The sequence below is a fragment of the Pleurodeles waltl genome, chromosome 2_1 (assembly GCF_031143425.1).
Source record: "Pleurodeles waltl isolate 20211129_DDA chromosome 2_1, aPleWal1.hap1.20221129, whole genome shotgun sequence".
In the NCBI taxonomy this organism is placed as follows: domain Eukaryota; kingdom Metazoa; phylum Chordata; class Amphibia; order Caudata; family Salamandridae; genus Pleurodeles; species Pleurodeles waltl.
In genome coordinates, this window is record NC_090438.1 from 518,444,900 (window position 1) to 518,462,084 (window position 17,185).

The following is a 17,185-nucleotide window of genomic DNA, read 5'->3' on the forward strand; positions in this document are numbered from 1 at the left end:
AAGAAGGTTATGCAAGAACCAGAAGAGACTACAAGACACCAACAGTGGATTCCTGGACCTGAAGACCTGTGGAAGAAGGGGACCAAGTCCAGGAAGCACAGAAGAGTCCAGGGAGAATAGGAGCCCTTGCTAGCCCGGATGAAGGTGCAAAAGAAGAACCACTGGTGAGGAAGAACAGTCAGTACTCCACCCAAGAAGACGGATTCATGTTCCTGGTTGGTGCAGAAGATGTCCCATGCTAGATGGAAGATTGCAGTCTGGTTTGCATCACTGGAGTATGCCAACAAGCCTTGGCACCCGCAAAGCTCGTGGTTAGCGGAAAATGGCGTTGCCTGGGACCAGGAGGGACCTAGTGGACTCTACCAAGGGGAGGAGTCAAAAGGGGCTCCCAGCAACTCAGAGAGCCCACAGAAGACCAGGCAGCATGCACAGGAGTCCCACAACACGGGGACAAAAGAGGTACAAAAGGAGGCCCAGGCAGCACTACAACAGCGGATCCCACGCCACCGGAGAACCACTCAGGAAGATGTGCGTCACAGGATAGAGTGCTGGGGGCTGTAGCTGCACGGTGCATGAAGAACTTTGTGGAGGGATGCCAACAAGCCTTGGCAACTGCAAAACATGTGGTGCAAAGGGGTACTGTCTTGCGTGGGGAAGCAAGCTCTTACCTCCACCAAAGTTGGACAGTAGGACACCAGGACTGTCGGAACCACTTCTGTCCACCAGCCATGATGCAGGATCCACGCAGCTTTTCGGGAGAGGGGATCCACACAGTCAGTCATCGATGCAGAGAGGTGCCTGCTGAAGCAAGGGAGAGTCCTTCACTCTTCTGGTGCAGGCTAAAGACAGGCTGTCCTCTGAGGATGCACAACCAGGAAAAAGTTGCAGTTGCTGGCAGGAGCTAAAGATACATTGTTGCAGAAGTCCTCTTTGCTTCTTTGCTGCAGTTTGTAGAGTTCCTGGAGGGTCCAGATGCAGTTTCTTCAGTGAGAAGGTGAAGTCGAGGATGCAGAGGATTCCTTCTGGAGTCTTGCAATCGGAATCTGAAGAACTACCCAAGAGAGAGACCCTAAATAGCCCTGAAAGAGGGATTGGTCAGCTAAACAGGTAAACACCTATCATAGGAGGGCTCTGACGTCACCTGCTGGCACTGGCCACTCAGATGCTCCCAGAGTTCCCTGCCAAATTGGAATCCAGGATGGCAAAACCCAGGGACCCTATGGAGGAGCTCTGAGCACCAGCCCGGGGGTGGTGATGGACCGGGGAGTGGTCACTCCCCTTTCCTTTGTCCAGTTTCACACCAGAGCAGGGACTGGGGGTCCCTGAACCAGGGTAGACTTGATTATGCAAGGAGGGCACCAAATGTGCCCTTCAAAGCATTTCCAGTGGCTTGGGGAGACTACCCCTCCCAAGCCTGTAACACCTATTTCCAAAGGGAGAGGGTGTAACACCCCTCTCCCAAAGGAAATCCTTTGTTCTTCCTTCCTGGGCTTGGGCTGCTCAAACAACAGGAGGGCAGAAACCTGTCTAAGAGGTGGCAGCAGCTGGGGCTGCCTGGAAAACCTCAAACGGCTATAATGGCAATACTAGGGGTCCTCTAAGGAGCCCCCAGAGTGCATGGAATCATACAACCAATGCTTGGAAAAGCCTTGGGGTATGATTCCAACATGTTTGATACCAAACATGCCTATGTTCTGAGTTACCATTACGTAGCTGGACATAGGTACTGACCAATGTCCAGTACACACGTAAAGTAGCATCCCACCACTCATGAAGTCTGGGAAAAGTGTCCTGGAGTTTGTGGGGGAACGTCTGCTAGTGCAGGGGTGCCCTCACACACAGGCAATCTGCACCCTGCCCTCAGGGCTGGAGGGCCTGCTATAGGGGTGACTTATAAGTGACCTGGTGCAGTGTAAATGGCAGTGAAAGAGTGCATGCACCTTTTCACACAGGCTGCAATGGCATTCCTGCATAAGCCTTTGCATGGGCTCCCTATGGGTGGCAAAAGATATGCTGCAGCCCATAGGGATCCCCTGGAACCCCAATGCTCTGGTTACCTAAGTACCATATACTAGGGTGCTTATAAGGGAGCACCAGTATGCCAATTGTGGGTGAAAAACAGGGCTACCAGTATGACACAACAACATTTAGAGGAGGGAGAGCATAATCGATGGGGTCCTGGTTAGCAGGATCCCAGTGTACACAGTCAAGCACACTGACATCAGGCAGAAAATGGAGGTAACCATGGCAAAAAGAGGGTACTTTCCTTCAGAGACTTGATGTGATAAGCCTGGAGAAAGATCACTCAGTCAGTACACATACATACAGGCAGGAGTCCCCACTGACCAGTTTTGTGGCACTGAGGTTGTTAGATCTCTGGTGCCGCTATCACCCAGGGAATAGGCAATACTCTTAGTTTTCTGGTGTTCACAAAGTATTTTCCCATCTCAACTACGTCCTTACTCCAGCAGGTGAAGTAGGGGTAATAAAAGAGGTGGAGTATCTAGCAAGAGGACTGTCAGCCCACTCACCCCTATGGTTAGTGATTGGAACTAGGCCACGCCATGGTAGGGATTACTGGAGACTGAATGCCTGGGAACTGAAAGACTATAGAATAGCACATGAGATAAGGGTGGATATAAATTATACTTTAATGATTGCCACGTCGGCAATCACGATCAGGGAAACCTACAAGACAGTACTAAGGGAAAGGTCCCAGAACATAAAAGCATACAAGAAGGAAAGGGAGAAACTAGAAATAGAGTCCTTGGAACAACAGCTGCTTGAATTGGAAAGGGGCTCACGGGTAGGTGCAGATTCCCATGCCCTGCGCAAGATTGCACTCTTGCGCAAGGAATACTATGCACTAGCACAAGAGGAGGCGAAATCTCAGGCACTAGCGACACAACATCGCCTGTACGAGACAGGAGACGAGGCAGGTAGATTATTAGCTTGGCTGGGGAGGCACAAAGTAGAGATATGCTGAGTACACCATATTCAAGAGACTAAAGATAAAAGACAAGATACAGACCAGGGGATAGCTAGTGAATTTGCGAGAATTAGTAGAGAGCTCTACCAAACCCCCATCCCCAGATTCATCCCAAATAGAGGGCTATTTGGACAGGGTGCTGGTTCCACACTTGTCGACTAAGGACAAGGAATCTCTTGAAAGGGAGCTAGACTTGTCAGAAGTCAAAGAAGCCATATGCAAACTGAAACCGGGAAAGACTCCTGGGCCAAGTGGCCTCCCCATAGAACTTCTTAAGAACAATGCTAACTTTTGTAGTCCCTACCTTCTAAACATGTTTGATGAGGCCAAAGCGAAGGGTGCCCTCGCACGAGACCTTTGCAGAGAAATGATTGTGGTAATTCCAAAGGCTGGAAACCCCCCCCCACAGAATGTAACTCCTACTACCCAATCTCTCTTCTCAAAACTGAGACAAAGATTCTTGAAACGGTACATGCCATAAGTCTGAAAGCAGTCATAACTTTAATCCACCAAGACCAATCAGATTTTATGTCCAAGAAGTCATCAAGGTTTTACCCTCCACAGGCTTCATAACTGGATGGAAGCTGTGTAAACGAGAAAGGAGCCTCACGTGTTGTTATCCTTGGACGTAGAGAAGGCGTTCGACGAAGTCCATTGGCCCTTTATGATGAAAGCGCTGGAGAGATTTGGATTTGGGCCCAAATCCCTGGGTTGGATAACACTGTTATACTCAAACCCTGTAGCTGCAGTCCATGTCAATGGGGAAATCTCTGCTGACTTTCCAATTGAGAGGGGAAGGAAACGGTGATGCCCCCTCTCGCCGCTGCTGTTTGCTCTCACAATAGAACCTCTGGCATGCATAGCCCGCTCACACCTGAACATCACAGGCTTTCGCATACAGGATGAGAAGGGAGAGGATAAAAAAGATATTGTTACATGCAGATGACATCCTCTTATATATCACCCATCCTAGGGAGACACTGCCTCAGGTCCTTAGGAAATTTGAAGAATATGGCACTCATTCCAGATACAGGATCAACTGATCCAAATCGAGCCTCTACCAGGTGGGAGGCACTCCAGAGCAGTTATAATCACCAGGCACCTTGAATAAAGACACAGAGGGCTTTAAAAACTTAGGGATATATGTGATTCTAGACCGGGAGTGATGCCTTGACAGGAATGTTCGGAGGGTTCTTGCAGATTTCCATAAAGATGTGGAAAGATGATGGAACCTACCATTAACCCTGTTCAGTAGGACTGCAGTGTATAAGGTGATTACCCTACCTAAATTACTGTACACCTTTCAAAATAGGATAACAGACAAAATCTTCAATAGAGTGGGGGGGTCCGCAAACTATTATGAAACGGAAGACATCCCTGAGTAGCCCAACAGATGCTCCAACGCAATCCTTACAATGGGGTGATAGCCCTCCAGGATGAGTATATTACTGGGCAGCGCACCTCATCGTTATTAATTATTAGGAACATGGGATCACCCCACATACATGCTAGAGAGAAGCCAGTTTGTAAGTAAATCTGATATGCATTACCTCTACGGGGGAAAGGGAGGCAGAGACTACTGATGCCCACCCAACTGACTATAGAGGCATGGAGGAAAGCAGAGAAAAAGATGGGCTGGCATGCAAAATTAACAAGAGAAACCCCCTGATGGGAAGTCTCTTGACTGAGGGAGAATGGGAAACTTTGGGGATTTGATACATGGGACATGATAGGGATTTCCAAAGTAGGCAACCTGATCAAAGGTGGGAGACTCAAATATTCGATATTTTACAGAGGAAATACCATCTGACCCCTCACAACAATACAAATATATACAGTTTGCACATGCCTTGCAAGCAGATACTCCTCAGTTGCAAGACCAAACTTCTGCACCAGGGCTTCTTTCATGAGTGTGCATGAATCAGCTACCCCTTCCCGTAGGGTCTGGAGTGTATCCCTCCCTAGTGTTGGTACCAACTTCCTCCATCTGGTTCTGCATTTTCAGTACCTTTTCACAGGAGGCAGACCATTTGACAATGTTGTCTCCCACCCCAAAGCTAAGTGCCACTTTCTTAGGCAAATGATGGGTGTGACCCCCTGTAGATGCTTCACCATTGCTTCCACCATCCTCAGTGAGATTCAGTCCTAGCCTGGCCTACTTCTCTCTTCTCCTCTAGGTCAATCTTCTTCTCTGCCAGGACTAAGGCAGCCTGGCTTAGCCTAATGATCATTCTCTGACTATTTATCATGGAACTCTATCAGGCAGGCTGTGAGCTTTAAGGAACTCAGGTTGTGGGTGGCTTCACCTTTCACCCTTGAAGGTGCACATGAGAAGCTTCTTTGAGACAGAATATCATCTGCCTCCTCCTCTTCTTGGGTTTCTTCAATCTCTTCTTCATTCTCCTCTGTGGTGATCTGTGTTTGGGGGACTTCTTCCCAGGCCCTGACAGCTTTTTTGTAGGGTCCCTGACTGGCGTTCAGGCACATCTTCAAGTTCCTTCCTGGGCATGGGGCCTTCTTCTCCACTACTGTAAGACTAGCCAGCGTAGCTGGATCCAACTATATGTTGCCGTAAAGGACTTAAGGTGCAAAAACTAGGCTAAAAAAATAGGAAAATCAAACATGACCCTATAAAAGACCTTATGTTAATCAAAAATCAAGAGCCATTTTTATCCTGTTAATTAAATGTAGTTATTTTTAGTTTCAACCTTTAAAACTGAATGGTGCTGCTACACACAAGTTCTGGATCCCACCCCTAAACACCAGTGTGAGAAAGTGGTTAATTAGGTGGGTGGATAGGTGTCCAGGTCAAGTAATACAGGGCCTGATTTACAGTTCGGCGGATTGGTTACTCTGTCACAAATATAATAGATAGCTCATCAGCCGTAATGCAAGTGCTATTGGATATATTGCATTCGTAATGTGGCAGCAGGGTTATCCATCACATTTGTAACAGAGTCGCCCTCCACTGTACTCTGAATCCGGTCCTTAATCATTATTTTCTTAGTCCAGTCAAAGGTACAATCATATAACACTAATAATACAGTTGGCAGCGGGTTAAACAATACATGCTCCTAGCCCCTATCTCCTATTTTATATTCAAAAGAAAGTCATAGATCCCAATTTTGGGATGATGTGTGCACACATCACAGCACCTGCCACCAAGGTGCAATCCTTAAAAAAGGAACTGTGAAATATATAGATTTCGATGGTGCACCAATTTCAATAAATTTAAGAAAGTCCAATCAATCAATATAATTTCATTGTTGTCTTCTCTTTATTCTTCTTTTCTTTCAAAGTTAAGACACGTTCATAACAACATCAGCCAACACGTTTCATCCTCAAAACAGGACTTCTTCAGGGCTGTAATACAATAAATGTAATACCCTTACATTATGAGCCCACATAGGCATCATACGTTCAAAAACAAACATAAAACAATTAATATTAGCCTGTCACATTTAACTAATAGCTTAACATACAGACTAGGGATACCAACAATATCTACAATTAAATTTAGAAATCAAAAAATGAATAAAAGACATACTTTAATACAGATCTCACATACTTCTATCGAAAAAACATATATACACCCTATTACAACAACACAACTTACAGAGCTTAAAAACACACATGCATATAAACAAACTTTTTAAAAAATCTCCGCAATACTCCCAACCAACTGTTACCACAAATGGAGGTATTAATTTTAATAGTTTTCAACATACTTATGTTCGATGTAATATTATCCCTCTCATAGTCGGCCTGTACCATTTCCTTTGCACATGGTCACCAGAAAAACTATTTTATATAAATACATTAATAGTTGCACAAAGGAAGTCTTCCGTTTTTGTGTACAATATTCATGATTTCTATTATCAAACCAAATTAGAAAACACCCATACCTTTTCCTTTTTATTTTTAATCGATTTCCATCCTTCATGCTCAAAACAGTGATTGTACTGTGGGCAACATGTTGCCTACATTGAAAGTAATACCTAATGTAGAATAGAAATAGCCATATCAAACCAACAATATCACCATTATAAGTCACACATATTGTCAGAATCAAGCAAACCTCACCGCCACCACAAAGCAAAGCAACAGTATCATGTAATATGAAATAATAGTGCCCTGTCAGGCCAACAAATTTATCATCCAAAAATAAGCATATCTATTTACAATTCTGCAATTCTATTCTATTTTGACACAGATGTTTTATCCGGACAATCGAACTTAGACGAAATAAAACATAATACTCTATTATTAGCGACAGCCCCCTCCATTTTCTACCACAGTGCTCGGTAACTGCTTTATTGAAAATCCAATGGGGAAATTATTACCCCTTTCTGCCAACAAAAATACACTGAGTGAGCCCTAATATTATCACATGTTGTCAAAAAAGCCAATCTAAACCAACGGGCCCCTTATTCAAATGGCTTACCTTATTATCTTGTGTGGCTCAACATATCAATAATTTACCTTCCGCAACCCTTGTGACAGCCGTCACCGAGGCATAATACCGAATCCGAGCCATTGGTGGTGCTTTATTTACTCAGGACAAACCTGAAATTCAGTCCAATGGTGTGGAACTGCTGGTTGGATACTCTACAGGGTCGGCCTTCTTTAAGCTCTGGACATCTGGAGGAAAAGTTTTGAAATAGTTTCCAAACTCCTTTTGGTGCTCAAAAAACCACAGGAGTACAATTCCAAGGCCCCAGGACCTCAAAGAGGGTATTTAAAGACTCTAAAAGTGTCAGGGAGAGGGCAACAGCAAAGTCCAGTCGAGGTCTATTTGCCACTGGTCAGCTGGCATACTCACAAGAGTGTTCTCTTCAGCTTTTTTGTTTGTTCTTAAAGCCACCCAGAGGATCAAACTTTGATCCTTATTGATCTTTCTGTCCTGGGATTTCAAGTGAAATGAGGTGCAGCATGTTCAGTCTGCCTAGTATCTTTTCACAAGTCCAGCGATATTCTAATGAAAATGCCTTGGGGTGCCACATTTGTGCTTGGCACTAGCTAGTGTGTGGGGTGAATTTTGGGCACTCTCTAACAACTTGGTTAAAAGTTCCTGGGGTCAACCCTACCCATTTTTTCAGTATTTTCCCACCAGCTAAAATTATGTGAAGTTTGGATGGGGTGCAATCTCACAAAATTAAGTAAACACCATTTAAAGTGAAAATTGTAAATGAGGATGAAAGGACCATTGTTCCCATAATCATCCAACTTTTATTTTAACTGTACCTGAAGTACTTTTAAATAAACAGAATTCCTTAAGGTTTAAATAAAGGTACTATTGCCTTTGTTTCTTCATTAAGACCTTCCTCACACTAAGGTTGAGTCTGTCCTGGTAGTATTACCTTACCATGGTGGGGTAAGGAAGCCAATGAAGAAGCATGCCACATAATGTGGGTGAGTCTTCCTTATCCAATATGTTGAGTATTCAAGTATAGCAGTCCTTAAACTTTAGACTTCTGTGGACCGCCTCATTACTGTAATCCGGGGACAGCCACTAAGTCAGTATTGGAAGCAGGGGACCCCGGCATAAACAATTTCTAGGATTTGAACCTCGAAACAATACATACAATTACAAATCAAATATACACCAAAAATATACTCACATATTGAAATATTTAGTTTAATTCACAGTCAAGTATAGAAAAAAAAATACAACTTCTAATTTTGCATCTTTGAATGTATATACTTTATTATTGTTAATATATTAATTTTATTATTATTTAATTTTGTAAAACAGTTGTGGCCCGCTGTGTATGCCTTGTGGACCCCGGTATCCTCACACCACAGGTTAAGAACCACTGGTCTAGTAGTTTCTAGATCCTATGTAGACATCCAATTGAGACACTAGCAGCACCAACATTGCATCTTTTTGAGTTTGTTTTAAAATTTGTGATTTTTTCAGGATTTCACTCATGTTAAAAAACAAATCATACGGGGAGGGCAAAAACTATTCTGCATTACCATAAACAACAACCTAGTGGTAAATGAAAAGGTTTAAATGTTGAGACCTTAAATTAATGAAGTTGTTGTGTGTCAAGTCTAATTTTTAACTAAATGAAATACTAAATCAGGATATACGGCCCAGGAAAATTGCATTTCTGCCATTACTATTTATCTCCTGATTTAGGAGGTCATTATAAGCTGGGTGGGAACAGTGGGAAGGGCTACAACTACAATGCAATAAGGTTTTCGGGTATTTCTTCTGCTAAATAGAATAAACAACATCTCTAAGGAGATGGAATAGCAATATGTGCACATATTCCCAGTTCAACTACCAGTAATATGAAAGATGACCCTTTTAGCCTATTGCTTAGAGTAAGAAGGACTCAGTTATCGACAATGAAGAACTGCTAGCCAGTCAGCTGGATGATGGGGCGTCATACAGGAAATCCAAAACCATCTACCTTTGGAGCCTGGAGCACGGACGCCTGCCTGCTTGCCAAGACCAGTGTGCCCTGTGAGGAAGAGCTGGGTTCTGACATGCCCCAAAATGCTCTCCTGGATGCCCACTGCTCTGACTGCATGGGTTTGACTCATTTGGTAAGTCACTCTTAAGTCACTCTTTAAGTAGCGCTAGTGGCTTTAGTTTTGCGATGCTGATGGCCAGCATCCCCCTCTTAATATTTTTACAGCACCACTACGAAAAACATGTCAATCATGTCAGAGCTTTCTGATGCCCTCCGATAACAACAGGCATAGCTGGTGTTTAGAATGCCTACAAAACATATAGGCAGGACATGTCCCTTATTAAAACGCAATCATGACAGCTCTGACAGGAGGAGCATACGGAAAGTCTTTGAACGAGATGACCCTTGCGAATCGCTATATCAATACATCTTCGTGTGAGACAACTTCACATTCTCCCACTGGGTTTGCTCTCCCAACCTTCGAATCTAAAGATGATTTGTCAGAATGAAACGCATCAAGAACCCTATAAATACCAGTAAATGTCAATTCTAAATGTAAACGGCACTGCAGGTACCCTGAGGATGTTCTTGCACGCAACTATAAAATGTTCCTGGACCTACTTGGCTAAGAAGACCAGTCATTAGCAGAACATTTTCAGAGTGCAATGAGCTAAAATAAATTATTGGTTTTGTGTGTGCCTGAAGCATTTAACTACTAGCAGTTGCAGATTCATGTTTCTGTTTCACACACCATCTCCCCGGTTGCTATTTATTCATAGCATCACCGGATTGCAGCGAATTCCCAAAATAAACAGACACATGCCCCGCGTTGCTTTCACACCTTCTCTCGGGCTCGCTCTCTCCACTTTCCCGCCTCTCTGGTCTAATCCAGCCAAAGAACTCACTTCAGCTCCGACTTGAGGTCAAGAGTGGGGGCCGTGGAGGGCCTCTGACAAATGCGAGGTGGCTTTTCTTTTCAGCCTGCCAAGCTGCTGCCAGGAGAGATGTGATAACCTGCTCTGTGAGGTGCGATAATCCACTGTGCTATATCAGCTGTGAAGGGTAGGAGTTTTACAGGCTGGTGAGTCAGGCGCCCGGTGTGTTGCAGCAGAAAAGATTGCCAGACACCTTTGGATAGACAGGCTGCTGTTGTTATAAACCATTTACAGGAATGCCGACCCTTTCGTCTAAATGGGCACCCCACTGCTACATCAAACACTTAGCCTCGCAGATTTTCTTCAGCTGAGTTCTTAATGAACATCTGTCATTTTGTAACATTACTTCGGTCTGCAGTCTGAAACTGTTATTTCATGTTTACTCCCACGTTTAGCCATGTTTAATATGTTTATTTTCGTGCAATGCATTGCCTAAAGAATTATAGGAAGCAAGATGGCTGCGCGTCGGATCCACAGTGCTGCCTAGCAAAGGCTAATAAAACGTGCCTGCGGAAATATACCATTACGTAGGATGGGGAGGTGCTTTGAGAGTAGCACACTGCGATATTACGTCAGAATTTCGGTTTAACAGTTACAAGTGGTATCTATTTGGTGTGCAGAGTGAGCGTGTCCGTTTCGTACAAGAACTCAACTGCGAGAACGAAAATTCCACTTGTACGTTGGAGATGGTTATTAGTGTCTAATGATGTTCATCTTTCAAAAATGTATTTTTTTTTACTGTGCTCAACTTTCCATTGTTTTATGCTGCAGGTGGGTTCAACAGAAACTGCCTGCAGATGGTAATCTAGAATTCCTCCTAAACCGAACCTATGATCAGTGTTTGCAAAAGTTAAAGAAAAGAGATCTCCCTTCGGTGGTCATTCTAAAGCATGGATACTTGCAAACATTTTCCCATGGGCCGCAAAATGTGGTCTACGATGTGCATGAGGGCCGCACTGATGTCAGCATGGCAGTGGGGCATAGTGAGGGGAGAAGTTAAGGTGGGTGCTATTGCTAGCTTGGGAGATTCAAGTGTAAAAAGGAAATAGCTGGATTATTGAAATGGAATGAATAGAATTGCACAATGTGAAAGGAAAAAACCTGGGATCAGTCCTGGCTTCCCACTTGACCACATTGTGTGATGCTAGGCAATTGTCTAATTTCACTTTGCCTCCTTTTCGTTCATTATAACATATTAGACCACACTGAAATACATAAGCTCAGGATACGCGCTGTACATAACCTTCTCCTGTGCTTTATTTCATAAACTACAATGTTGTCCATATATAATAACCATCCAGACCACACAGAAGGTTCTGTGTAACAATTGACTTGTCTCTTACTTCAGTATTGGCATTGCTGTCAGGGCGGGAGGAGGCATGAATATTTCTATGTTCATTTTTTTAAAATATTGATTTAAAAAATACTTCTGAATGCAGTGATATCTCATATACTAAGGTGAAACATCTTCATTTTCACTAAACACACTTTTTTGAATTCTGAAGAGACTTTATCTTATTTTTCCACCTTTTTTTGTAAAATGTCTTGAAAAATATGAATGCTTCCTAAAGTTAAGTGGTGCATTACCCATCCTGTGTTTATTTTCTTCTACTTCATTTAGTTTAAATAAACACTTGCCTTTTATTTAACCCATTCGCTGTCAGGCATTTTCCCCCTCAGGTGCCAAGCCTTTTTATGGCTATTTGGGGCAGTTCGCCATTAGGCCTTCATAACTTTTTGTCCACATAAACTACCCACACCAAATTTGCGTCCTTTTTTTCCAACATCATAGGGATTGTAGAGGTACCCAGACTTTGTGGGTTCCCCTGAAGGAGACCAAGAAATTAGCCAAAATACAACAAAAAGTTCGTATTTTTCAAAACAATGTGAAAAAGGGCTGCAGAAGAAGGCTCTCGTTTCTTTCCCTGAAAATGGCATCAACAAAGGGTTTGTGGTGCTAAAATCACCATCGTCCCAGCTTTCAGGAACAGGCAGACTTGAATCAGAAAACCCAATTTTTCAACACAATTTTGGCGTTTTACTGGGACATACCCCATTTCTAAAAATTTTTGTGCTTTCAGCCTCCTTCCACTTAGTGACAGAAATGTGTGTGAAACCAATGCTGGATCCCAGAAAGCTAAACATTTCTGAAAAATAGACAACATTCTGAATTCAGCAAGGGGTCATGTGTGTGTAGATCCTACAAGGGTTTCCCACAGAAAATAACAGTTGAAATAATAAAATATTGAAATTGAGGTGAAAACAACAACCATTTTTCTCAATGTTTTTCTCTGTAACTTTTTCCTGCGATGTCAGATTTTTTAAAGCAATATACCGTTACGTCTGGTGGACTCTTCTGGTTGCGGGGATATATAGGGCTTGTAGATTCATCAAGAACCCTGGGTACCTAGAGCCAAACAGAGGTGTTTTTTGCAAAGTGCCTAGCTGTAGATTTTTGCCTCTAGCTCAGCTGGCACCTAGGGAAACCTAGCAAAACTGTGCATTTTTTAAAACTAGACACCCAGGGGAATCCAAGATGGGGTGACTTGTGAGGCTCTGACCAGGTTCTGTTACCCAGAATCCTTTGCAAACCTCAAAATTTGGCCCAAAAAATACTTTTTTCTCTCATTTCGGTGACAGAAAGTTCTGGAATCTGAGAGGAGTCACAAATTTCCTTCCACTCAGTGTTCCCCCAAGTCTTCCGATACAAATGGTACCTCACTTGTGTGGGTAGGCCTAGTGCCCACAACAGGAAATGCCCCAAAACACAATGTGGACACATCACATTTTCCCAAAGAAAACAGAGCAGTTTTTTGCTAAGTGCCTACCTGTGTATTTCGGCCTCTAGCTCAGCCGGCACCTAGGGAAACCTACCAAACCTGTGCATTTTTGAAAACTAGACAACTAGGTGAATCCAAGATAGGGTGACTTGTGGGGCTCTCACCAGGTTTTGTTACCCAGAATCCTTTGCAAACCTCAAAATTTGGCTAAAAAAACACTTTCTCCTCACATTTCGGTGACAGAAAGTTCTGGAATCTGAGAGGAGCCACAAATTTCCTTCCACGTAGCGTTCCCCCAAGTCTCCCGATAAAAATGAAACCTCCCTTGTGTGGGTAGGCCTAGTGCCCATGACAGGAAATGCCCCAAAACACAACATGGACACATCACATTTTCCCAAAGAAAACAGAGGTGTTTTTTGCAAAGTGCCTACCTGTGTATTTTGGCCTCTAGCTCAGCCGGCACCTAAGGAAACCTACCAAACCTGTGCATTTATGAAAACTAGACACCTAGGGGAATCCAAGATGGGGTGACTTGTGTGGCTCGCACCAGGTTTTGTCACCCAAAATCCTTTGCAAACCTCAACATTTGGCTAAAAACACTTTCTCCTCACATTTCGGTGACAGAGAGTTCAGGAATCTGAAAGGAGCCACAAATTTCCTTCCACTCAGCGTTCCCCAAGTCTCCCGATAAAAATGACACCTCACTTGTGTGGGTAGGGGTAGTGCCCGCGACAGGAAATGCCCCAAAACACAACGTGGACACATCACATTTTCCCAAAGAAAACAGAGGTGTTTTTTTGCAAAGTGCCTACCTGTGGATTTTGGCCTCTAACTCAGCCAGCACGTAGGGAAACCTACCAAACCTGCATATTTTTTAAAACTAGACACCTAGGGGAATCCAAGATGGGGTGACTTGTGGGGCTCTCACCAGGTTTTGTTACCCAGAATCCTTTGCAAACCTCAAAATTTGGCTAAAAAAAACACTTTCTCCCCACATTTCGGTGACAGAAAGTTCTGGAATCTGAGAGGAGCCACAAATTTCCTTCCACGCAGCGTTCCCCCAAGTCTCACGATAAAAATGATACCTCACTTGTGTGGGTAGGCCTAGTGCCCGTGACAGGAAATGCCCCAAAACACAACGTGGACACATCACATTTTCCCAAAGAAAACAGAGGTGTTTTTTGCAAAGTGCCTACCTATGTATTTTGGCCTCTAGCTCAGCCGGCACCTAAGGAAACCTACCAAACCTGTGCATTTATGAAAACTAGACACCTAGGGGAATCCAAGATGGGGTGACTTGTGTGGCTCTCACCAGGTTTTGTTACCCAAAATCCTTTGCAAACCTCAAAATTTGGCTAAAAAACACTTTCTCCTCACATTTCGGTGACAGAGAGTTCAGGAATCTGAAAGGAGCCACAAATTTCCTTCCACTCAGCGTTCCTCAAGTCTCCCGATAAAAATGATACCTCACTTGTGTGGCTAGGCGTAGTGCCCGCAGCAGGAAATGCCCCAAAACGCAATGTGGACACATCACATTTTCCCAAAGAAAACAGATGTGTTTTTTGTAAAGTGCCTACCTGTGGATTTTGGCCTCTAACTCAGCCGGCACGTAGGGAAACCTACCAAACCTGCACATTTATGAAAACTAGACACCTAGGGGAATCCAAGATGGGGTGACTTGTGGGGCTCTCACTAGGTTCTGTTACCCAGAATCCTTTGCAAACCTCAAAATTTGTCTGAAAAAACACTTTCTCCTCACATTTCGGTGACAGAAAGTTCTGGAATCTGAGAGGAGCCACAAATTTCCTTCCACCCAGCGTTCCCCCAAGTCTCCCGATAAAAATGATACCTCTCTTGTGTGAGTAGGCCTAGTGCCCGTGACACTAAATGCCCCAAAACACTTATCTAGACACATCAAAATGATCAAATAAAAACTCCCTGTTTTTGGGAGGGGGGGCACCTGCGTTTTTGGTCCTGGGCTCAGCAGCCATCTATGGAACCCTACCAAATCCAGACATTTCTGAAAACTAGACACCAGAGGGAGTCCATGGATGTGTGACTTGTGTGGATCCCCCAATGATTTCTTACCCAGAATCCTCAGCAAACCTCAAATTTAGCTAAAAACTCACCTTTTTCCCACATTTCTGTGTGGGATCACTGCACCCGGACAAATGTCCTACCTCCCAACATTACCCGCAGTCTCCTTGTGTAGGTGGGCCAAGTGCCTGTGACAGGGAAGAGCCAAAAACATGTCAAAATTGAGGGGGAACCAAAGCAGAACTTTTATTGGTATAGATAGGACAATGTAGGAATATTGTGGATTCCTGCAGATTCCAGAAGGTTCCATCACAAAAATGTGGGAAAAATGTGTGATTTCCAGCAAAGTTGGAGGTTTGCAGGGCATAGTGGGCAAGAAAATGGTGCGGGGTGCATGTGAAGCACACCACCCTGGAATCATCCAGATATTTAGTTTTCAGATGTGTCTGTGGCTTGTGGATTTTTCTACATGGCAGCGTCTCAAAGTAAAAAAAGTGCAGCCCTCACCATTCCAAGTGGGATGATTTTAAGAGTTACCAAGCTCCCATGGCCCAAATGTAAAACCAAAACCCAAAATAATCAAATGTCTTCTTGCTTGCTGTGGGATAAGATGTTTTAGTGTGCGGGGGAGAGCTGAAAGACTGTTACCCCCTTCAGTTGGGGTGGCGGCATAACCAGGCCCATACTGGTTGGTAGCCACCACCCCACTATTTTTTTTTATTTTTTATTCCATGCCATCTAGTACACTTTCTGCCCCCCTGGGGTGTGGATCGGGGGTAATTGCCCTATCTGCCTACTGGTGGGCAGAACAACTTTGGCCCCATTTATTTTGGGTGGGGGTATGGCCATGCCCCCACCCTCTTATTTTGAAAACAAATCTTCTCTGGTCTCTGGTGGGTTTTCTGCCCCCCTTGTGGGCAGATGGGCCTTCCAAAAATAGGCTAATCTGCCCCCAAGGGGGGCAGATATGGCCAACAGTAATGTGTCCCCATGGGGAGCGACCCTTGCCCAAGGGGCAGCCCCCCCAAACAAAACACACACACCAATCCCTGGTGTCTAGTGATTTCTGCACCCCTTGGGGGCAGATTGGCCTAACAAAAATAGGCTGCTCTGCCCCCAAGGGGTTCGATTCCCATACATAAAAACATAAAGTAAATATATATATATATATATATATATATATATATATATATATATATATATCTATCCCTGGTGTCTAGAGGTTTCTGCCCCCTCTGGAGGCAGATCGGCCTAATTAAATCAAATTAAATTAGGCCGATCTGCCTCCAAGGGGGGGCAGAAAAGCCCTAAAAATATTTTGCCCATCCGGGGAGCGGCCCTTGTCCAAGGGGCCGCTCCCCTTATGCGTAAGGATAATTAAAAAAAAAACTCCCTGGTGTCTAGTGGTTTCTGCCCCCCCCGGGGGCAGATCGGCCTAATTATATTAGGCTGATCAGCCCGGGGGGCCAGAAATGGCCTAAAAACTATTTAGCCCCACCAAGGAGCGACCATTGCCGAAGGGGTCGCTCCCTACACATAAGAGAAAAAAAAAGGAAAAAAAAGATCCCTGGTGTCTAGGGGTTTTCTGCCCCCCCGGGGGGCAGATCGGCCTAATAATATTAGGCCGATCGGCCACCAGGGAGACAGAAATGGCCTAGAAACAATTTGGCCCCCGAGGGAGCGACCCTTGCTGAAGCGGTCGCTCCCTAAATATAAAAGAAAAAAAAAAAAAAAACCCTGGTGTCTAGGGGTTTTTAGATCAGCCTAATTATATTAGGCAGATTGGGCAGAAATGGCCTAAAAATTATCACCCCCCTGGGGAGCGCCCCTTGCCCAAGTGGCCGCTCCCCTTATGTTCATTTAAAAAAAAAATCCCTGATGTCTATTGGGCATTTCTGCTGCCCGATCGCAGAAATGCTTGCAGAGACATGAAAGGAAAGGAAAGGCTTTTCCTTTCCTTTCTCTACTGGCCCCCTCCTCCTGAGTGGAAGAGAAATGCTGAGCATTTCTCTTCCACAA